The 7649-nt window shown below is 36.4% G+C and overlaps 1 non-coding gene across 1 annotated transcript; it reads right to left on the bottom strand.

The window, feature by feature from the left end:
- Positions 1-7348: 7348 nt before the first annotated feature.
- On the bottom strand, positions 7349-7452 carry LOC127745152 (small nucleolar RNA R71). Its single transcript, XR_008006348.1, has one exon. It is a non-coding gene; the product is annotated as a small nucleolar RNA R71 (small nucleolar RNA).
- Positions 7453-7649: the final 197 nt, after the last annotated feature.

Below are 7649 nucleotides of genomic sequence, written 5' to 3'. Positions count from 1 at the left end.
GCTGCAGAGCTCCTCACCCCCAACAATGGAGTTTAGAGACTCATGCCGTCACAAAGTATGTAATTCAGATCTGAAAATGTCATGAGGTACAAGAAATGTCTGTAAAAGTTGTTTAAATAGTAAACTAGTAACCTAGGTTTACAGAAAATGAATAAACTAAGATAATTGGTGCAGAAATCCACTTCTGGGGCCCACTTGGTGTGTGCTGGGGCTGAGACTAAAGCTTTCCACGTGTAAAGGCCTTTCTTGGCGTTAAACTCCAGGTTATGACGTGTTTTGGGCGTTCAACTCTGGATCATGACGTTTTTCTGGCGTTTAACTCCAGACAGCAGCATGAACTTGGCGTTTAACGCCATGTTACGTCGTCTATCCTTGCGCAAAGTATGAACTATTATATATTGCTGAAAAGCCCTGGATGTCTACTTTCCAACGCCGTTGAGAGCGCGCCAATTGGACTCCTGTAGCTCCCGAAAATCCATTTCGAGTGCAGGGAGGTCAGGATCCAATAGCATCAGTAGTCCTTTTTCAGCCTAAGTCAGATTTTTGCTCAGCTCCCTCAATTTCAGCCAGAAAATACCTGAAATCACAGAAAAACACACAAACTCATAGTAAAGTCCAGAAATATGATTTTTGCCTAAAAACTAATATTATTTTACTAAAAACTAAATGAAACATGCTAAAATCTACATGAAATTAGCCCCAAAAAGCGTACAAAATATCCGCTCATCAGTCGGGCACAGTGATAGTGTGCAAAAGGATAAATATATCCTATTCCGATACAAGTGAGAGCCAACAGATGATTAGCCATACGGGAAACCGCAGAGGACATGTTTTCACTGAGAGGACGGATGGTAGCCATTGACAACGGTGATCCACCAACATACAGCCTGCCATGGAAGGGACATGTATTTTTGGAAGAAGAAGACAGTAGGAAAGCAGAAATTCAGAAGACAGAGCAACTCCAAAACCCTAACCTGCTCTCTATTATTGAATAACAAGTACCATTCTTTTCATGCTCTTTTACTTTTCACAAATAAAATCCTTTTTATTATTAATCTCCTAACTAAGAGTTACAAGATAACCATAGCTTGCTTCAAGCCAGCGATCTCCGTGGGATCGACCCTTACTCACGTAAGGTATTACTTGGACGACCCAGTGCACTTGCTGGTTAGTTGTGCAGAGTTGCAAAAGTGTGATTGCAATTTCGTACACCAGATACACATAACATACTTTAGATCTAGTTTTAGAGTTAGTTTCTAGAGAGAGAGAGGCTCTCTCTTCTCTCTAGAATTAGGATTAGGTTTAGGCTAGAATTTCTTAGATCTAGGTTTTAATCTTTGCTTTCATCTACTTTTACCTTCCAATTCTATGTTGTTACATCTTGTTCTTCTATTCTCTTATTGTAATTTCCTTTATTTTGTTTCCATACTTTGTAAGTTGATCTATTCTTGTTCTTCTTATCTTCTTTTAATGCAATTTGAGGTAATTCAAGTTAATTGTGTTTTTCTTGATTGTTGTTGTTAATCTTTTGCATTTAATTGTTGTTAGAATTCATTCTTGTTATCAATTTGTTATGCTTTCCTTTTGTGCCTCCCAAGTGTTTGATAAAATGCTTGGAAGGATGTTAGAGTAGAATTTTATGTTCTTGGTTTGAGAAGGTAACTTAGGAACTCTTGAGTTACTAATATCCAAGTGATTAATGATTGATAGCCGTTGACTCTAGCTCTCATTAATTCAATTAATGAATATTTAGGATCTATGGACTTGGATTGATATAGCTCATTTGACCTTCCTTTACTACTTAGAGGATGATTTAATGGGATTGATCCTTGCAATTATCATGATGCGTTTAGTGATAAGGATAGAGATCCTTGACTACCAAACCTTGCCAAGACCGTTTAGCATTTGATTTTCATTACCATTTACTTTTCTCAATTCTCATCCAATACCCCAAAATATATAACTCATAACCAATAACAAGAATACTACCCTGCAATTCCTTTGAGAAGATGACCCGAGGTTTAAATACTTCGGTTATTAGGATTATTAGGGGTTTGTTACTTGTGACAAACAAATTTTTGTATGAAAGGATTATTGTTGGTTTAGAAACTATACTTGCAACGAGATTTCATTAGTAAAATTCTAGACCACACAAAAGTCCGATCATCAAAATGGTGCCGTTGCTGGGGAATTGCAATTGTGTGCCTTGTTATTGGTTATTGTATATATGTGAATATTGTGAATATGGTTGTCTTTTGTTTGTTTGTTAGTTTTTGTTAGCCTTAGGACTTTAATAGTTTTGTTTTCACTTTCACTATGAATTCTCACCTCTTTGGCTTTGAGTTTGGTTCTAATTGTGTTGTAGGAAATGTGAACCTTAATGACAACATGCATCAAGGATGGAATAATCAAGGTTGGGAGGTGCCACAAGCTTATGGACAACCTCCTCTAGTCTCATATAAGTATAACTCCAATCCTAATGCATACCAATCTAATAGACATGGTAGGTCTTGTTGTACGCGTCACCGACCCCACCACATGCCTATGAACTCTCCTCAACATGATCCTCAATCACACTCACAAGCTTCTTTTGACCAAATACCTTTCTATGCCCTTATCCATCATATGACCAATCACCCATACCACATCTTATGACCATTATGAGCAAGACTCTTTGGAATCACCACAATCCCATCATGATTGCTACCAAGAGCCACCTCAATACACATCACTGCCATATTTCCACCAAGAAGAACTACCTTCCTACTATGAACCCTTCCTCCAAAATGATGAACCTTCCTATCCACCCCAAGCCCCAATAGGTAATTCTCTCACTTTGTTACTTCAAGGACATGCGGATATGCAAAGGAATACACTAGAGTTTGTGACCAACTTGACCGAGGTAGTGCATACTTTAGCCTACCAATGCTTGAATACTCAAGGTGCTTCCGTAGCCACATGCGAAAGATCAAAAGAAGAGCAAAGCATGAAGGAGAGATTAGAAGCTCTGGTGGAGAGTGAGGAGTTAGATTTTGTATTGGAACAATTAGAGGAAGCCATGATTGTTGAAGAAGAGGAAGAAGTGGTTGAAAATTTAGGAGATGCAGAACCACCATGGGAATCTCAAGAACCTCTCTCCAAGAAGCTTAATATTGATGTTGAGGAGGGTGTACAACCTCCAAAGCATACCATAGTTAGAGACTTTGAAGAGGTTACTCAAGAGGAAGATTTCATCATTGACGAGTTCCTATCCAAAATGGAATCCTCTCCCATGGAATTTGAAGTTGAAGTTATTGAGGACAACTCACCACCAAGTGATGTTGGTGATCTCATTGAAGACTCTTTCGATGAATGTGAAGCCGATGTTGAAGTAGATTTCACACAACCTCCGAAGTTTGACTTAATTGATGATGAGGAGGAATTGGAAGGAGTCAACAAGCAAGAAGAAATTGAAAGAAGTTGTCAAGAGGTGGAGATATCCAAGGAAGAACACAAAGGAGTAGACCTCGCATTGTCCAAGTGTGGGGAAGTTACCCTTCCTAAGTTACCGTCCAACACTACATTCAAAAGGGTAAAATTCTTACCCCTAAACTTTACCTTCTCACTTGAATATGGTTTGATTGAAACAAATGGGCAACTTAAAGCTCTTTGTGGAACTAAGAGTAGGAAGGAGTTGTGTAGTGGTTGGAAGCTTGATATTGCGCTCATTGAAGTCAAAACTTCAAGGCATAGAGACCATGATTGGACATCCTTATCACTGATCTCAGGCTAAAAGTGGAGGATGTCCTCAATAGCCTCCTCTGTAATCAGAACCTACTTGTTTCTGAGATGAATTGTATCAAGGCTCGCTTGGTAGAAATTGCAATAGAACTCTCGGACCCAAGACTCATTCACTCGCACCAGCTCTCTGTCCAGAAATACCCAACCCCAATCCCTAATCTGAGGCTCAGAAAACTGCCTCAAATCAGAGAGTACAGCTAGTTTCCTTTCCACAATAAGGTTTCGCTTATCAAAGTACTAAAATCTTAGCTCACAGTATAGGATGGCGAACTTATATGAGTTGTTAGAAGGTGTAGCTTGGTCAGCCTTGTCCTTCTCATTAAGCTTCCGCTCAGATAAGCCTAGGGTCGCCAGCTCAGTGGATGGCTGATGAGCGGATAATTTATACGCTTTTTGGCATTGTTTTTAGGTAGTTTTTAGTAAGTTCAAGCTACTTTTAGGGATGTTTTCATTAGTTTTTATGTTAAATTCAAATTTCTGGACTTTACTATGAGTTTGTGTGTTTTTCTGTAATTTCAGGTAATTTCTGGCTGAAATTGAGGGACTTGAGCAAAACTTTGAAAAAGGTTGACAAAAGGACTGCTGATTCTGTTGGAATCTGACCTCCCTGCACTCAAAATGGATTTTCTAGAGCTACAGAACTCCAAATGGCGCGCTCTCAACGGCGTTGGAAAGTAGACATCCAGAGCTTTCCAGAAATATATAATAGTTCATACTTTATTCGAGAATTGACAACGTAAACTGGCGCTCAATGCCAAGTACATGCTGCTGTATGGAGTCAAACTGTATTAGACATCTTGGGACGATTAGTTCTCAGATCATGGGGGCTGGCCATTCGGCCATGCCTGGACCTCTCACTTATGTATTTTCAACGGTGGAGTTTCTACACACCATAGATTAAGGGTGTGGAGCTCTGCTGTACCTCAAGTTTCAATACAATTACTATTATTCTCTATTCAATTCTCTTTTATTCTTATTCCAAGATATACGTTGCACTTCAACTTGATGAATGAGATGATCCGTGACACTCATCATCATTCTCACCTATGAACGCGCGTGACTGACAACCACTTCTGTTCTACCTTAGGCCGGGCGCATATCTCTTAGATTCCCCAACAGAATCTTCGTGGTATAAGCTAGATAGATGGCGGCATTCATGGGAATCCAGAAAGTTTAACCTTGTCTGTGGTATTCCGAGTAGGGTTCCGGGAATCTGGAAAATCTAACCTTGTCTGTGGTATTCCGAGTAGGATTCCGGTATTGAATGACTGTGATGAGCTTCAAACTCCTGAAGGCTTGGCATTAGTGACAGACGCAAAAGAATCAAGGGATTCTATTCCAACCTGATTGAGAACCGACAGATGATTAGCCGTGCTGTGACAGAGCATAGGACCATTTTCACTGAGAGGATGGGATGTAGCCATTGACAATGGTGATGCTCTACATACAGTTTGCCATGGAAAGGAGTAAGAAGGATTGGATGAATGTAATAAGAAAGTAGAGATTCAAGAGGAGCACAGCATCTCCATACGCCTATCTGAAATTCCCACTATTTGATTTACATAAGTATTTCGATCCTATTTTATTTTCTGTTTATTATTTATTTTCAGAAAATCCATAATCAATTGGTTTAATCTGCCTAACTGAGATTTACAAGGTGACCATAGCTTGCTTCATACCAACAATCTCTGTGGGATCGACCCTTACTCACGTAAGGTATTACTTGGATGACCCAGTACACTTGCTGGTTAAGTTGAACGGAGTTGTGACCACACATAGTTGTAAACCATGGTATTGGCATCATGTTTTTGGTGCCATTTCCAAGGAAAGAAAAAGCAATGAATTTTACAAAATGCAATAACATATGAATCACAATTTTGTCCACCAAGTTTTTGGCGCCGTTACCGGGGATTGTTCGAGTATGGACAACTGACGGTTCATCTTGTTGCTCAGATTAGGTAATTTTCTTTTCAAAAATTTTCAAAAAATCTTTTTCAAAATTTTTCTTTTCTTTTTCGTTTTTTCAAACTTTATTTTCGAAAAATATAATAAAAATACAAAAAAATCATAAAATCATAAAAATCAAAAATATTTTGTGTTTCTTGTTTGAGTCTTGAGTCAATTTTTAAGTTTGGTGTCAATTGCATGTTTTTAAAAGTTATGCATTATTTTCGAAAATTCCATGCATTCATAGTGTTCTTCATGATCTTCAAGTTGTTCTTGACAAGTCTTCTTGTTTGATCTTGATGTTTTCTTGTTTTGTGTTCTTTGTTGTTTTTCATATGCATTTTTTGTTTGTTAGAATCCATGCATTAAAGATTTCTAAGTTTGGTGTCTTGCATGTCTTCTTTGCATCAAAAAAAAATTTTCAAAAATATGTTCTTGATGTTCATCATGATCTTCAAAGTGTTCTTGGTGTTCATCTTGACATTAATAGTGTTCTTGCATGCATTCCTTGTTTTGATCCAAAAAGAAAAGAGAAAAACACAATTATGATGTTTTAATTTTAATTATTTTTCTCTCTCATAATTAAAATTTCAAAAATAAAAAATATCTTTTCCTTGTTTTTCTCATAATTTTTGAAATTTTGGGTTGACATGGTAAAAAATTTTTAAAATTAGTTGTTTCTTACAAGTCAAGTCAAAATTTCAATTTTAAAAATCTTATCTTTTTAAATTCTTTTTCAAATTATTTTCAAAATCTTTTTCTTATCTTTATATCAAATTTTCGAAAACTCACTAACAATTAATGTGATTGATTCAAAAATTTGAAGTTTGTTACTTTCTTGTTAAGAAAGGTTCAATCTCTAAGTTCTAGAATCTTATCTTGTAGTTTCTTGTTAGTGAAGTAAGTAATTTTAAATTTAAAAATTAAATCTTTTTCAAACATATCTTATCATATCTTTTTCAAAATTTTATCTATTTCAAAAATTTAATTTCAAAATATCTTATCTAACTTCTTATCTTCTTACCTTTTCAAATTTGATTTTAATAACTTTTTCAACTAACTCTTTGACTTTGTGTTTGTTTCTTATCTTTTTCAAAACCACCTAACTACTTTTCCCTCTCTAATTTTCGAAAATATCTCATCTCTTTTTCAAAAAACTCTTTTTGTTTTAAAATTTTAATTTTAATCTTATCTTATCTTTAATTTTCAAAAATACTAACCTCTTTTTCAAAATTATTTTCGAAATTCTCCCTCTCTTTTCTTATTCTATTTAATTATTTATTTACTGATACTTCTCTTCACCTCTCTTCATCTAAAAATCCGAACCTATTCTTCTTCACTCTTCCTCCCTTTCTTCTTTTACTAACATAAAGGAATCTCTATACTGTGACATCGAGGATTCCTTTTCTTTTCTTATTTTCTTCTCTTTCATAGGAGCAAGAACAAGGAAAAAGGCACTCTTGTTGAAATTGATCCTGAACCTAAAAGGACTCTAAAGAGAAAACTAAGAGAAGATAAATTACAACAATCTAAAGGTAACCTTTCAGAAATATTAAAACAAGAGAAGGAGATGGCAGTCACTGCCTTCTTGGATAAATTCTTTCCTCCTCAAAAGCTGAGCAAGCTTAGAGTGGATGTTCAGACCTTCAAACAAAAAGATGGTGAATCCCTCTATGAAGCTTGGGAAAGATACAAGTAGTTGACCAAAAGGTGTCCATCTGACATGTTTTCAGAATGGACCATATTAGATATATTCTATTATGGTCTATCTGTGTTTTCAAAAATATCATTGGACCATTCTGCAGGTGGATCCATCCACCTAAAGAAAACACCTGCAGAAGCTCAAGAACTCATTAACATGGTTGCAAATAACCAATTCATGTACACTTCTGAGAGGAATTCCGTGAATAATGGGACACCTG

This window comes from Arachis duranensis, chromosome 2 (assembly GCF_000817695.3).
Source record: "Arachis duranensis cultivar V14167 chromosome 2, aradu.V14167.gnm2.J7QH, whole genome shotgun sequence".
NCBI lineage: Eukaryota > Viridiplantae > Streptophyta > Magnoliopsida > Fabales > Fabaceae > Arachis > Arachis duranensis.
Note: the sequence above shows the minus strand (reverse complement) of the source record. Positions and strands in the feature narration are given on the sequence as shown.